This window comes from Aphis gossypii, unplaced genomic scaffold (assembly GCF_020184175.1).
Source record: "Aphis gossypii isolate Hap1 unplaced genomic scaffold, ASM2018417v2 Contig00908, whole genome shotgun sequence".
NCBI classification, from domain to species: Eukaryota; Metazoa; Arthropoda; class Insecta; order Hemiptera; family Aphididae; genus Aphis; species Aphis gossypii.
In genome coordinates this window covers 21,571-39,722 of record NW_026083353.1, presented here as the reverse complement: position 1 = coordinate 39,722, position 18,152 = coordinate 21,571, and the positions used below count along the sequence as shown (strand labels likewise).

General features: G+C 26.3%; 1 pseudogene; it reads right to left on the bottom strand.

Annotated features, from left to right (window-relative positions):
• Window positions 1–7,080: 7,080 nt before the first annotated feature.
• On the bottom strand, window positions 7,081–16,687 carry LOC126555545 (protein amnionless-like; annotated as a pseudogene).
• Window positions 16,688–18,152: the final 1,465 nt, after the last annotated feature.

Here is an 18,152-nt window from a genome sequence, read left to right as displayed (position 1 = left end):
GGAATACACAATACTTACATTATATACTCCGCGTAGCGGTTTAATAAAATGTATAGGTACATTGTATTGTATATCACACTGCAGAGAACATTGTCCACTCAGAACTACCAATCTATTAATGACTATCGTACTATCGTATTAACATATTATTATTATCTAAATAGAAAAAATAATTTAACATTTGGTACGTCATTCAAATTAAAATATTTACTAAATATTATTTATTATATTATCATTATTATTTCGTTTTTAAGAATAATGTATTACAATATCCTATAGAACAAAAAAGTTGTATTATGATGAATTGCTTTTATTTAGATGTACTATTATCATATGTATTATTTATGTTCTCTTACGCAGTTAATGGTTTTTATAAATAATACAAATAAAAGAAACAAACAATATTTATGTTCATTAGTAATATTATATTTTTCTTCAAGGCTTCTTCATTATGTATGACGATAGTGACATTAAACGTTGTCCCCCCAAAAATAACATTTAAATGTCCTTTAAAGTTATATTTGATTTAATAATAAGTTAGATATACGAAATAATATAGGTACTAAAAATATTATTCAACAAAAAAATATTTAATACTCATCTTAAAATGTATTAATGGTATTTGGTTTTGAAAATGATTTTTTTTTTTATATTATTCAATTTTATTACAAAACATCATTTTTGTGTACAATTTACTATTTAGGTATACCTTTTTAAATTTTTTATTTGTATTTTTTGAATTACTATATTATATTATACCTACATTAATTTCATATTCCTAGGCAGAATATTTTTCTAAAAATGTTGATAAATAAAAATTGAATTTCAAACAAATATAAATACTAGACTAACATTTTGTGTTTTAGTTTAATATTATATAATCAATAATATTGTTTTATATTAACATTTTAATATTTATAAAAATAATTTCAAATTGATTATCATAAAATGGAACGTGATGTTAGTTATTTTTTGGTTATTATTTGCACTTGTAAATCTATTGACCATTGGTTTACCAAAACTAATGTATAATAATACATAATAGAATGTAAAGTACCTATTTTGTATTGATATTTTTTAGCTACTAATAATAATCAATATAAAAAATAGTTTTTATAATTTACTGGTCCCAACAGGCAACAATATATTTATAAACATATTTGTTGTATGTATTAATGTATTTATATGCCCTATAAAAAATGTTATTTGTTGAACATTTGACTCGGACTATACATAGTACATTTTAATGTATAATATACTTAATCAGGTAAAAAAATAAAATAGTAATATATACGTAAACATAAAATTTATAAAAACCAAGTCCCAAAAAAGAAATTTAATTTCTTTGACTTAATCACATTAATGAATAATGTGATAAAGTACCTAACGCAATAATGTCATATTTGTCGCTATTACATTATAGTAACACACTTCATGAAAGAAAAAATTATATTTTTTTTCTTATTTGCTATCGTCCGTTCACTAAATAATGGATTACAGAAACTTAACGTTTGCGATATGGCAATAAATAAATTAATAAATCTACATGTCTCGGTTGCCAAGTATTTATACACTATTACTTTTTATGTGTATAATATGTAGGTTTATAAGTTTATTATGTTATGTGGTTTCTTCTCGTATAATAGAAATAAAATCGAATTTGATAATATTTTCAATAATATTATGACTAAGTTATTGGTATATTATGTTTATTTTATACCTGCAATTTCTGCAACAAGTTACCAAAAAAATTATAACTGATTGACACAAGTAAACGTCAGATATATTTTATACACATTATTTGAATTTATTATAATGACATATAATTTAATATGTCTATTATCTACTATCTATACGGTTATACTTATGTCATTAACTATTTAGTTATTATTATATAATAGCATATATAACCAAATAGGTAATTTATAATTTGTTAATTGTATTTATATTGTTAACTTTCAAATTTAATAGTCTAATTAGGAGAATTTAGAAAATTTAGCTCCAAGTATACTGCAATTAGTCCCTCTGATAAAAACTATATACAATTCTATAAATTTAATATGCTAACATTTTTTGTGTGGTGTGTGCAACCACCTTCATCATATAATTTTTAACAAAATTATGGCAAATAATTAAAATTAAATTTTGCACTTGATTTGTTATATGTATTTTATAGTCTTATATTATTATAAAATGATTGTGGTTATAACTATATGGTACTGTTTTTAAGATTGTATAAAAAAATATCTGCAGTACATAATGACATTTTAGCGGTTACTCAATTGTTACGGCTGTCATTTATGACATTTAAAATATTATTTATATGACAATAATTATTAATAAATAAATCAAAATAAAAGAGTTAATTATATATTATAATATTCTACCTATTTTTGTTTTTATTTTCGTATGTATAAATTATATTGTAACTTCCAATTGAAAATTTCAAATATCTATGGTTATTTGTTTTTGAATTAAAATAAAATAATAAAATAATTAAATGAAAAATTACTTTTGTGTAAAAATGTCCATTTTTCCTACTTTTTTTTTCTAAATTACTAAGAAGAATATTGAAAACTTTCAAATTTGATCTCTTAAAGTACTAACCAAAAACTAAACTACCAGAAAAGATATAACAGTTAAAAATTTAAGCATTTTTGTTATCAAAATATAAATACATAAATTCTAAATATTAATTAGAATATTGAACTCGAAATTACTGCAGTACCTACAGTTTTAATTTGTCCTAATTCATCGACGATGTACAAAAGTTTCCCTATTTTACCTAACTATGCTACAAATATCTTCGATTTTTGTTATTTTAAATTTTTCTACAATATTGCAAAAATACTTATTTCACTTCCAAGTACTTATGCTCTTACTATATAACTAATTTATGTTTGTATAAAAATAGTCATATCATCCTATGCTATATAAGCCTTTACTGAATCATATCGTTAGTAATAAATGGCGTAGATAAAATAATAATATAATCATATTTCATGAATAATAAATAAATTTAGCTTAGCTTCTGACAGTCAGATCATTTACACTACACATAAAATATAATTTATATATATAAAAAAATTATGATATTAACTTAGCTAGCTGTTTTATCAGACAAAATGCAGCCAAAAATATAATTCCAGATTGACTATAAACTGAATATTTACCATTATTTTAATTTATATTAAACGTTGGGTAAGAGGTTGTATAATATTTTGGATATTTTGTAATAATTATTATAGATAATAACACAATTTAAAAACTATATCTACCTATCTATTTTAAATTAAATATTTATTACAAATATAAAATTAAAAATAATGTGTAAATACGTCTATATTAACCATCGAAAATTAAAATACTTGACCATATTTGAGATGAGACGATAACATCATTTGAAATATTTACATACCTAATAATATTTATGTTTATTAATTCGAAATATGTACATATTAATATTATGTCATTTAATTGATTTATATAACTGATAATATTTCACCTGACACTCTGCTAACGATTTACGTCACGCATAAAATGTTTGCCTACTTAAGTTCCTTAAAAGTGTAAATATACGTATTTTTTATAATAATCGACAATGACGAGTCAGCACTTTGCGTGTGTATCTAGAGTTAAAACTTTTAAACTAAGCTGTCGACTAAATAAAATAATTAAATGCAATAATTAAGTAATGTTAAAAAAACAAAGAAAAGTAATTATAATAACGTTTGCTACTTTTTGTTTTTTTTTTCAATTATACGTTTTAGAATCAAGAATGAAAAAAGTAGTGATTGGAATATTTATTAAAGACCATAACCTAACCTACAGGCTACAGAATGAATAAATAATAATTAATAGTTGTATGTATATAATACATGTCATACATCACTACTTATTATTATAGGGCTCGGAATTTAAAGCATAATAAGCAACTAAAAAAGCACACGATTGTTTTAAAAAAGCAAAAAAAAGTATATTTAATTTTTTTTAAAGCAAAATAAAAAACATGACCAAAGATTAACACAAACTAGTTATAAAAATTAATTTAAATTTAAAAAATACCCGATTAATTACCATGTATTTCTCTAGATTTTCAGTACCTAGTGAAACTGACTATATATTCTCCGACGAAATATTTTTATACATAGAAAAACACTCTCTACATGCACTGAATTGATCGGTGCATACTTCATACAAGAAGTTTCAAATTAAAACATTAAATCTTAAATTTTGAAATGATCGATATCGATGTTATAGGCATACTGACCGAATAGGTACTGCTTGCTATATTATGTAGATCGATAGTCTATATGTTATTAATACATTTAATAAACAAGATGATAATGAAAACAATAATAATCCAATACCTATAACGCATTCTGGGTTTTTACGTTTCTTATTAATTCAATTTTTTTATTATTACTATAGTAGCATAATAAATATATAAAAATTCTACAGCTGAATTAACTGAAAAATAATATAGGTAATAAATTGGTTTATTTGGAATCAGAAAGACATGAAACGAATTTATATATAGAATACAAATTAGATTTCTATCTCGTGTATAAAAAAGAAGCGTATGCTTTAATATCCGAGCCCTACGTATAAAATATATTTTCGACATTATAATATGTTATATCTATTTCTTCAACTCTCCTAATTTATGAATTTTCTATATAATATCATAAAAATATCTTATCCTTACTTTTATATTTTCTAAAATATAACACCTTGAAGATTCACAACTATAAATGTGTAATATACTCGTAAATTACTAAACATTGTGTTTTAAATTTGTCGAGTTACATAATATATTATTAATTGTATTCGTATTAAATTCGCTTAATTACTGTCACATATATAGAGTTGTATTTTACTTATTTACTATAGCCTATAGGCAGTCTAAATGTTCGCTTATTTTGGGTCAAAACTGTGTATTTATTGTACACATAAAAGTAAAGAATATAATATTATGTATGGCGATCAGTCACCTAGTCAGGGGGCCGTAAATTCATATACATTTCTTTTTTTACCAAGTATCAAAAACATGTTATGCTTATAGTTTATACACACCAAATAAATCTATTGTGATAACTATTCATTAATAAAATATATTATGATTCTAATATTATTATATAACTTATAATAGATGTATTATTGTATAATATTATATAAAAAAAAAATATTAAGATTTAATAATAATTAATAAGAATAATATAGTACACAATATAATATAATATAATATAATACAATACAATACAATACAATATAATAATATAATTGTATATAATATATACATTAATATATTATTAATAATATATTCATTTATTTATTTATTATTGTATATTATTATATTATTACTATTATTATTTTTTCAAATATATTTTATATTCATAGAAAAAGTTATCTGAAAGTGAAATATATAATATTAAATGAGAACTATATAGTGTCAAATACTGAGCATATTAAAGATCTTTATAGAAACTAATCAGATTACATAAAAAATTGTTTAAGACTACACGTACTTGTTATCATATCCATGTTAGATTATATACCTAATTAAAGAACTAGAAAGACAATTTACAGATAACCATGGTTTTTTGGCATCAATATCTTACTCACACCCTTAATGTGAACAGTTTTTAAGTTATAAACAATTGAAACCTTTAGTTGTTCATTATAAACTTAGTATAGCAGATTTCTAGTCAGAACTAAAAAATTTAACAACAACTATTAAAAATTATCAAAATCATATTAGTGTTCAAGTAAAAATAATAATTAAACTTATTGTTCTACTTGAAAAGTAAAAGCTTGCATTCAATGCAATGTGAAACGTATAAACCAGCTATTACTATTTTAACTGTTCTAGTTTCCAGTTAAGCGCATGAAAGAACTTTTTCATGCCTTAAACAGTTGAAAAACTATATGAGAAATCGAATGACAAAATAATAGTCTAGTCAATTTGGCTTCAAATGCTTCAATAGAAACAAAATAAATTTATAAAAACTTAAACTTAGATGTTTTTTGCGGTTGTTTTTCTGAACATCATAAATACAGAACAATAATTTTTGTATTGAACTATTTAGTATTTAATAAGAATAAAATATTATAATATTATTATGTATATTTATATAGTTAAAATATCGTATATTCGTATTATTAACGTTCATTAATAATTATAAATTAACATTGCTTAAAAACTATTTTTGATTTATATTAAAATATGAAAATTATTTTTTTTTAACCTACTAAAGGTAAATTTTAAATTATTAAGATTGTTGGTATGGGATTCTGCCTATAAAGGGTTTGGGGAGTATGGAGATAGAAACCCTCTACAGGCTTTACAAGTTTTTCCTATAGGAAACAAATTATGAAAGATAATACAAGGGCTGAATGGCCCAAAATTGTAGGCCTCCCGAATAGAAATTTTCTGACTACGTGCCCGATGGCGATTATCAACAAAATTACTTATAATTTAGGCAAAGCTATACAAACATCGCTGTAATAGTGTTTGTTCGTAACCTATATATTTTTCTGTACTGACTTTGGTGTTTCGACTTTTCATTAATTTTACATGGAGCGGTGATGTTAGGTAAACTTAACTATTTGAATTTCCTCGTGATTTTCGCATTATTTTGCAAAGCTTTTATAAGATAAGAAAAAATATTTAAATTACTGATTTTGCATGACTTAACCGTCAAAGTTATTGTCGTAGGTGTATAATGTCAACTTAACTAAATATACATTGTGTTGTTGCTGTTATTGTTACGCTCTCGTTGTAATTTATCGTTTTTCTATCCGCATACTAGAATACTTACGCTCTTTAGTCCCCCGGGGTATCACGTCTCTGCAATATATAGCATTGAAAGTGTAATAAAATATTAAACCATTATGCTATGGGCTATTAAGTTATTACAGGGTAACTTTTTGGACGGTAAAACAAATTAAAAACTGTGCATGTCCAGAGATCTGATAGATACACGTGTAAACGCATAATTGTTTCGATTTGAATAGGCCCGCCGGTGTGCAATGTGTAGGAACTATAATATACTTGCGATTAAAATAATAATCATTTTTACACGATTTGAATAGGTAAAAGTTTTATTTGAATAATCATGTACAGCGAAAATGATACACTCAAAACATAGCACAAGTCTGATTCATATTCGATTCGGATGGATTCAATTATGAGTAATGTTAAAGAATAAAATATTATTATTATTTGTTACACTTATACAGTTATATATTATAAGCCAATTAATAAACGTACACATAAGTATTTTATGAATTCATAATATTATTACTTTTGTTCGAAAGTTTCTTTCAGTTCTACATCCATGGCTTCACTCTGTGTCGTCGAAACAGATAGATCTGAATACGAATGGATTTTTCTAAACGTCTAAAACCAAACATACACGATCGATAAGCAAAAAATATATACGATATTACATATATTGTTATTAAATAATTATTTTATAAAAAATATTATTATTTAAACGTTTATAAGACGGCATGGTAAATAATTTCCTCTCGATTTGATGAAGGGGAGTGTTAAGAGGGTATATACTATCACTGCAGTCTACCACGCGCAGGACATAATTTTGAGTGATAAGCTTTTGAGTTTAAATGGAATAATTTTTTTACAGATATATTATAATATAATGTGAAAGTCTACATTATATAGAAATAGCATACAAAACGGGACTTCAATAGAGTTAATTTTTATACTAATTCTTCGGTTTACGGATACAGATATCATTGTATTTATAAGATAAATATGTAGTTTAATATAATATTATGTTATATTTATTTTGACCGATAGATACCTGTGATTTTTTCATACTCTCCACTGCTCCATAAGTGGGGTTGTCGAACGAAGTCTTACGTTGCAATCGGACGTCTTCATCGATTAGTTCCACTGCATCGTTAGTATCGTTTTTGAATTTTACGAATACAGCACCAGTACTAGACCCGGAACCTGACAATAGCGATTTCCTGTCCAAGAAAAGATGATTGTTTGTCATTACATCGTACAGTGTATTATTATGTACATATTATATTCCATAGGGTGATTCTTTTATCTTAAATTTTAGAAAATACAATTTCATTTTTTATTTAAAAAAAAAAATACTATTGATAAATATTAATATATAATTTTATCTATTAATATTTAATGTAGACAAATTTAAAATAATTATTGAATTTCATAAGATATTTTCTGGTTCACGATAAAAATTCTTCTATAAATAATGCTATACGCATATATCATATTATATACATGTACATTGTACACTTTATAAACCATTAAGTCGGCTTTTGTTACTCGACCTTTGTAGCTTATATTTATTACCCAATATTTACCCGATTTTTATAGCGACTCTGTGGCACCGAATCGTTATAAAGCTAGCGGGCAGTATAAGTATGACACAATTCACTATACGCGCACCCACTCGCGACCCACACACAGCATTCATTGTTCCTTGTCTTATCCGATAGCACATTTCACCGAAACAGTATATTCTTGCAGATGTATTTGACGAAAAAAGATAAAATCATAACAAATTTCGACGATGATACAAAAAATCAATTTAATACCACATCTACTTAGCTATTATTTACGGTCTATAGTACATATTGCAGATAAAATATATAATGCCATAAATATATAGGTATATACTCAAGTATCAAGAAAATAATCTCACAAAAAATGTTTTTCGAAATCAATTGTCTGTGCTATATTAGTGTATTATAAAATATGTATTACGTTACTGATCCATATTTTCCCTCCACTCATCCCCTACCAATCACTCAGACGATAAAAGTTTCCGATTGACCAAAGTTTATTATGATTCGATACTGATTGTTTTGAAGGAGTTATATATAGGCAATTTTCTAAGACATACTATACCTACACATTACACATACACACACAGTCACACACTAATATAGACAGTATAGTCAGTGGATAAGTGATTTTTGATCATTATTGTGTATTTCTACATGTACTGTATTAGTATAATATAAAATAAATACGAGTATCAATTATTCAAATGTAACATAATTAGTATGGTGGACGAGTAACCATCGCAATATATTCGTCGCCAAAAAACCAAGCACTTATACTTTTTATTCATCATACATTCACTCAACAAAACTATAAATTTGTTATTAAGTTTACTTAGATCAATCAATCTTATTTAAATGACTATTTTTCAATTATTCTAATAATCAACAAAAATCACTATTAATAATAATTCTTAAAATCATATACTTCAAAATCAAATTTAAGGGAAAATATGAATTAAATTAAAGAAAAAATGAGGATAAATATGTTTTTAGATTTAAGTTCTTATATATAAGTATGTTTCAGTGAAAAATCAGTCAAATATAACCTTACTAATTCAATAGTTTTAAACATTATCTAATTGCATGAAAATACATAACATTATGTAAATATTTGTAAGCGGTAGACAGGCATGCAATAATGTCGCTGATAAAACTGGATATATTTAATTTTTTTTTTTTTTTTAATGCCATTAAATGACAGAATTATGATATTTAAAACTAAAAATTAAATATAAATAATACAATACAATATATACGTTAGCGATCGCATAAAAAAGTTTCAAAAAGTTCGAAAGATGCCGACGATGAACTTGCAAAGTTTTTTAATATGACGCGCATGGCATTTATTTGTGTTAATCAGACAAACCATTCGACCGTTTATAGGTTTTCATTGCTAATTTAATCATTAAAAATCATTATTAGTAAAATACATAATAATATATGATTGTGTGTTTACCAGTCTTTGTTGTAGTAAACCATAATTGCCAACATGCAGGAAAATATGACGATACATGTGGTTAGGGCTATTTGACCGTATGTCATCCCGTCAGCGTCATACGACAGCCCCGAGTTGAACATGTTCACATTCGTCACGCCCCGATCTATAAAAAATAATACACCATCATCAATGAGTAAACACAAAACACACCACTAAAAAATTAGCTCGATCTTACATTGTAGTTTTTTTGTAAATCTATTGTTAAAAAAATAACACACACGTGTATTATTATATTAACACTACAGTATATTATCATCTACTAATCATACACTATTATGTTCCAAAAGTAATTTTAATTGCATCTATGAAAAATCAACACAATGAAATTTGATTATTCCAGCAGTTATCCATAAAACATTTTTTAATTTAATAATAGCATATACGTTTTAAAAAGAAAAAAATATTTCGAGTAATCTAAATTTTTATTTATTATATTTTTAAAAATGTAATAAACATATTTTAAAATTGAGTAAAAAAAGCCAAGCAAAAAGCTAATTTTTTTTTTAGAACAATAGTAGTTGTACTATATAAACAAACACATACGACAATGTATTATATCGTATTATACTACACGATATACTCGCCTATTAATAAAATATTGAAAAGTTTATTATTATGAAAATATGAAATTATGATACATAACTTAAAATTAAACTTAAAACAGATAAAATGTATGCATAAAATAAGTTGTAAAAGCTGTCAAAGATCTCGTAAAAGAGAAGAATTACATTAGTGGTAAATATAATATAATATTTTTATTAAAATTACAAAATAAAAAATTTCTTTTATGGTGTAAAATATTTGGAATTTCAAGAGATGGTGGTATTTTAATAATCTTTTAGTTCCAATTTCATAGAATTTTTTGAACACCACCGCCTCTATTATTGACGTTATATTGTAGATATATATCACACATTTATACATGCAAATTATGTACATAATTTTTCACTACTTTCGTCCTGCAAATTGGACCATCTTTACATAAACTTCAAAAGTGACGTAAACATAATATTATTATTGAATACCCTGCATATAGTTAATGATTTTATTTTTATAATAGAACCTTAGAAAACAATTTAAATTTTTATATCAAGTTTATCTAAATCAAAAGAACATCATTAAAAATCATATTTTAATAATATAAATGTGTCACTCACCCTGTTTTATGTTGTATAATATTATAGTATTATTTGAATACATAAATTATTATGTCTGATAATTGATTAGTTTGAAAGTTTGATTATTTTTAACCAAATAATTACACCATACATTCTCGTACCAAAATCATGTTTTATTTTTTAAATTATGATGTTTAATTATCTGAGTATATATTATGATAATATGATATATAATAATATTTATTATAAGTAATAACTTACAAGAATTCAGCAACGAGTGTATAGTGTTAGCTATTTCACTTATTTCATCCACATATTTTGCATCACTCGCCAATACAACTTGGATTTTTCCGTTCAACAGTTTACTCATATAATAAGAAAGTTGATATTTTTCAAATGTTGAGTTTAATTTTACTATGTCTTTTTTAAATTCTTCACTGAATTTTTCTTCGATAAAACTATTTGGGTTGTAATTAATTAAAAAATAAGCTCCTAGAATAAAATCAAACAATAATAATGAATACAGTTTTTTTTCTAATAACACTGATTACTAGTTAACTGCTATTATATATAATATGTACAGGATGTTTATTTAAATATGACAAAGTTATATTTATATTTATACTATTATTACTATATAATTGTTATTATGTATATAATTTTGTTCTAAAAGAAATATTTTGTGTATTAACTAGTATTTATAAAAAAAAATGTATTTCGAGCGAGTAGTTAATTAGTTGTAACTTTATAAGTGTTTAAAGTTAAGATTACGTGAAAAAATATATTTTCATAGGTACTATTATACGCGCGTACATTTTTTTCTTCTGTATTTACTTTTAAAAGAATCGTTTTATTTACACACACTCATATAATATACACGTGCAATGTTTTACAGTTAAATTAAATTCACGACTCGAATCGAATAAATTAGTATATCATTAAACCAAAGACAATAATATTATGTGTGCATTAAACATCTTACCACAAGTCCAACAACAATGGCCGATTGGTTTCACTGGACTTATGCAGCCTAATTTACTATAACAGCGCTTTGAAGCCACTTTGCATACTTGGTCAAAAAGTTGTTGAGTACCGCATTCACATCCTGTACTATCTTCGCAGAGCGTCGACGTCAATGTAATGGACACATCGTTGTCGGTGGAAGAACTCTTTAGTTCTTGGTCGCCGACGTCCGACAAAAGAAATTCGTTCAATTCATTTAGACCGAACGTCTAGAATAATATAATTATGTTTATCATTAATGTACAATAGTAAGTGTACGTACTCCGTGTCTATAGATTCGCGATACCGCTGTTGCGAGTTTATAATATTTTAAAATAAACACAGAATGCGTTGTTATACTTATTACTGTTATATTATACCACTGCAAATTGCAATACATATATTTTAATAATATTTATTATTACAACGCATGCACCAGTTTTACGTTAATAAATAACATTAATATTGCTTACTGCTCTTATCGAGCCTGTATATAGTGTATAATATATATTATATATATGGTTTATTATATATGCATACCGCGGAAAAGATACGATATCTATTTTATTATAATGTATTATATAGAATATATTTTCCCAAGGCCCAAGGGGTTGCAGTAACGCTGTAGCCACTCAGCGAGCATGCGGTGAAATGCATTATATTATAATTATAATTAGATCGTTATTTATAAACTGTTAACCAAACTATATGATCTGTAGAAAATAATATACATTTAGGTGAATAGTTTTTGCTTCCATAATAGTTAGGTACCATAAATAACCAGTTTTATGCGACCACAAAAAACTATGCGCTGTTAAAACCTTTTAAATATTTTATGGAAGTCTGATTTTGTTTTAATGAATATTGCACCATTACATCTAAACTATTATTAAACATTATGTTAAACTTTGTATTTCTGTAGAAGAATATAATTTCCATAGAGAATTACGTTTAAGCTTGTTAAGTATAAAATATTCTGTTTATTAATATATATATATATATATAATATATTATATATTATTCGTGCAGAGTTGTATAGTGATAATAAATTTGAATACAACAAAAAAAAAATCATTGTTTTGATTAACCAATTTTTATCAGCGAAATACGACTAAAACCATACGCTCACCTAAATCTCTCTATTTACCACAAAAGAACTCTAAATTCCCCACAAGAATTCTGATGATTACATTTATTTATTGATTCACAATACAATAGAGTAGTTGACATTAAAGTCAAAGTTTCATTTAGAAAAATAACAGTGGCGTAAAAAAAATATGACATACTATTAATGATTCACACGCGGACTTAGCAAGAAATATTGTGTGATATTTAATTTGGAATTAAAATCGTTGTTGAATACAAAAAAAAAATCCTGTTTGGAATACGGGATAACAATTTTTTTAATTTCGATTTCGGACCACTTCACCAACTATTTTTATCCTAATAGTGACACTTAGTGATATCTAAAATATAATGTTGCAATCATACGAATAACAATTGCTATTAAGCATAAATTTTTAAACGAAAGCTCACGATAGCAGCCGAATCGAACTCACTTGGTTCCCGTACTTCATTGATCCAATGGTGATTGGAACGTCGGGCACGATGACCGAAAATGAATGACCAGGGTTAAACACGACGGTATCGTGTACGCAAGGTATCCGTTCCACGTGTGGCGTTGCTATGTTAATATTTTCACTCGACCAGTTGTCCGGATCCACCCATTCCATCGGGGCGTTTTGTTTAAACATCACAGCTGAAAATATGTAATAATGACAAAGTTAACAAAGTTACCAGTTAAAAGTACTGAACATACATAAAAGTGGAGAAATAAATTAAAATTCGATCAAGGAATAAAAAAATTAGTTTTGCTGCTCCCCCCAACAAGTTTATGCAAGGGAGTGTCATTACAATAAAAAAAATACATTGATGTTGATTGTATACTAATATATGTATTAAAATATACATAATATTATTAATTAAATATTGTATATTATAACTATTATTTATTAATAAGTAAATACAATCAACATAAAATATTAGATAAAAGAAACAATTTTTTGTAAATCGGGACATAAACAAGACGTTTAATGAAACATTTAATGATTTTAATTTCAGGTTTTATTATTATGTATTATGGACTTATAATGGAATTAATAAGTTCTGTTAACATTTTTGTCGCGTTACACTTCTAGTATGTATAGAATGCATTTTGCATAATATTTATGACTTGAGGTATATAAAGCGCCGTATTGTACTCGTATATTATTGTATAATATTTATTGGTGCATATTTTTTTCGAATATTCACATAATATATTTTTCTTTATTTGATAATTATTAAGACAAAGCATAGGTACAATGTAGCACTGCTTCATTGAATGATATGTACACACTACACAGATGTTTTAGTATTATTTCTTTTCGTTTTATTTCCATAAGAATAATTAAAAATAATAAAAAATAAATATTATTAATTAAATCATTTAAAAAAGATTAAAATAATATTTGTATGCATAAATATTATTATATTATTGTTTTACTTAAGTTTATCTTTAGTAGAATAGAATATTTACAATGTTATCACCCAAAACTATTATTCAATACATTTTTTTAACGAATATTTAGTTTTTACACAAGAGGACATTTTATGGTTATTTTTTTATTCAGTTCAGAGCATTTTTGTTGTCTGTCAATTGTCATTAATCATTCATTTTAAAAATAATACACGATAAACGAGTGAGTTTAATTACATGAAATGTCATGCATACATTAACTATGTTGAAAAATATTGGTTTTAAAATTTTACGATTATAATAAATTATTATGTACAATAAATATAGATCAAACTTTTATGCATTATTTTGTAAGTCATTTTCTACCAATTATAGGGTGATTTATTAAACATGCTCACTTCTTTTTATTATTTAATAATGCATTTATTATGATTGTGATTCTGAATTTCTTGGTTCTGATAAATTTCAAAGTATATAATATTAATTTTTTTAATGTATGACTGCTTATAAGGAAATACGGTTGGTCGTTGTAATAAAAAGTGATTATAGTAAAACGCACATTTAACTAAATATTTATTTAGTTGTTATTAAAAAAAAAAAAAAAAAAAAAAAAATTAAATCACTATATGGATGCGACGCAGGAGGTATTTACAAAAACTAACTAACCTCTCTTAGACTGAATGAAGTTCATATTTATCACAGTATTCATATTTAAATCATTTAGAGTTACCTAAACAATAGGAATATATTACAACCGTTTGTTATAGTTATTAATTTATAGCTTAACTTCCTCGGCGTTGACTTAAACTTAAAGTTAAATCTCCAGAAGCCAAAGACCCCGTAATCGTACGGAGTTGAGAGAAATTAAAATACAGACAGACAAAAACGTTCATAACAATAATTTACCGACGTAACGTTTTGTACAGTTCGGTCCTACGGGTGACGACTGTTCCGTCGCCAACATTCAAATGCGACGTGCACACGCTACACAGGATGCGCTAAACGAAAAGTTTGATCGCCACTTTGCATAATAATAATAACAATTAATTATATTGTATTATTACTCACTCTGTCCCGTACAACCGCCCATCGCTTGGGACGACGCGGAGATGCCCAAGCGGGCGTTGGGCTCCAAGATCAGCTGACCGTTGACGGGCAACACGATCTCGCACACGTCCACACCGGCGGCCGGCACCACCACCGGGACCAAGTGTCCTCCTGGAACACGGCCACGTCCACGGACGACGGGACGTGTCCCGCGTCCCAGTTGCGCGGCGCTTCGAAGTCCACGTCGGGCGTCCACCGCTTGGCCACGCCGCCGGCCACGGCTTCGCCTGCAAACGGTTCGTGTAGGGAAATAATTATTTAAAACAACGCAAATATTATCAAAAAATTATATTAATCCGTATCGGTCGGAATGTCCTTGTAAAATGGTTTACGCGTAAGACGTCATATTGTGCTTGGCAGCTGCGTGTTATAGCCGATAAGTCGATAGAGATTAATAATAAGTCAAAAAGTGTCCAAAAACGTTTTAACAGTATGGTGTTGACCTATCTTCGAGAGTAGGTACTTGCCGAAAATATTTATTTTTACGGCTATGCCGAGTTCCGAATTGTTCGATCGTTTGAAAATATAATTATCAATATTATATAATACATGCTCTATACTTAGATATTGTTTTGTAAATAATGAATAGTCATAATTTTTGAATTTCAATTTGCGAATAATGGCTTTTTGCTTACCTACCTACCTAATAATATCGTTGACAGACTTAAGATTTTTTGATTTGCGAGTATTTTATCAATTTTGACTTTTAAAACTCCCGAGTTCAATTTATATTACAAGCAACAATTACGTGACAATTCACTAACTAAATGACAAAAAATTATAACATTGATGTAATGCGAGCCGATTTTCGTTTTATAATATACCGACAACTTATGCACGGGGCGCACCTGAAAACAACTGGAGAGCTGCCATCACGACGATCGCTGTCGACCGCATCTTTTTGTAGGTTACGATCGCAACGACTGCAACAGAATTAGGGGCTGCAACAGAGACTGCGACAAGTACGACTTACACGTCGACACATTAATTATTATTAAAAAAATTATAATTTTTATTGTTGTTATATTTGGGCGCGGCGCGGTTCGAATGTTATCGACTTGGCCTGCTCGGACGATCTGCGAATACTGAACGGCCTATCATAGATCATTATTATTTTTTAGCGCAGCCGGTTGTGGGTGTCGATCGCGCCCGCAGCCATACAAAACGCGATAACTCGTGATGCATAATATTATACATCACACATGGAACTCGCAACACTGTTATAGTATACAGAGTGGTTCACCGATAATGTACATTATCATCATTTTATTTTTTGATAATAATACATTATAGTTCAAACATTATTGTAACTTTTTACATATACTTAAGGAAAACGCCTATATCTTAACACATTTTGTTTGAAACATTAAAAATGAGTAGAAATACAAACCACTTATTTTTTCAAACGACAACATACCATTTTACAGTAAATTATTAAAAGAACATGTAAATATTTTTTTTATTTTGGAAATCATTAAATATAAATTAAAATGAATAGCTTTTAAATGAACACTCATAATTTAAACATAAGGATATTATCAAGTGACACTGATATTGCATAAAGTACAAAATGCGTGTAAGAGTTGATTTTAGTACCAATCGGATAAATTTTAAGAATTATTAAAATACAATGTTGATTAATAATAATTGCTAAAATTTCCAAATAATCATAACTCCTCATCCTATTCCCAGTCCAAACCATTATTAATACAACAAAATATTATCCCTAAGAAGCTTAGTAGCTTACAATAAAATTCATAGTATAATTGATAAAATAGAATGGAATCATGTAAACTTAAAAATTCCAAGAATCAAAATTTAAATAAGCACATTGTTAAATGCATTTGGCGAATCCCTCTACATGCTATGACAGTAGATTATATTTCTAACAACGGTTGACGTGAATATAGAAAATGATAATGGTAGTAGTAAATTAATGATTGACGTTTAACACATTGCCAACTACAGTAGTGTAATAAATACTAATATATAATATAATATGATATAAAAATATAACAAAATAAGAACATCATAACAAAATTATTATGATCTGAGGAACTTCTTTACTTCCCACTTATATCTACATTTCAGCAGGTCAAGGAATTGTCAACGGGTGAGGATGTTGTCTAATAAGTATACATTAAAATTAAACTATTAAAGAGCACTGTAAAACTAAAAAAAATAGTAGTAGACTGAGTAAGAAAAACACATCATTTGACATTTTTTACATTTTTATGTATTTAAATTCATTGGTCAACGTATTAGATCATTTATGTGAAATTTCGAATCTGAAAACTTACTCCTTCGCCAAGTATTACACATAAATTGATTTTTTCAAAAAAACAGTATTTCTTTGAGTTTCACATTAAATTCGGAAATATTCCACATAATCATTTTTCTAAATCATACTTCGACGTAAACTTAAGGTGTACAATGTGTTTGAAAAATGATGGCTCTTATTTTACACTGCGAAAAATACGTAAAACTAGTTTTTTTAGAAAAATCTATCAACAAGTAGCTGAGGACCCAGTAAAAAAATAAATTTGACATTTTTTACATT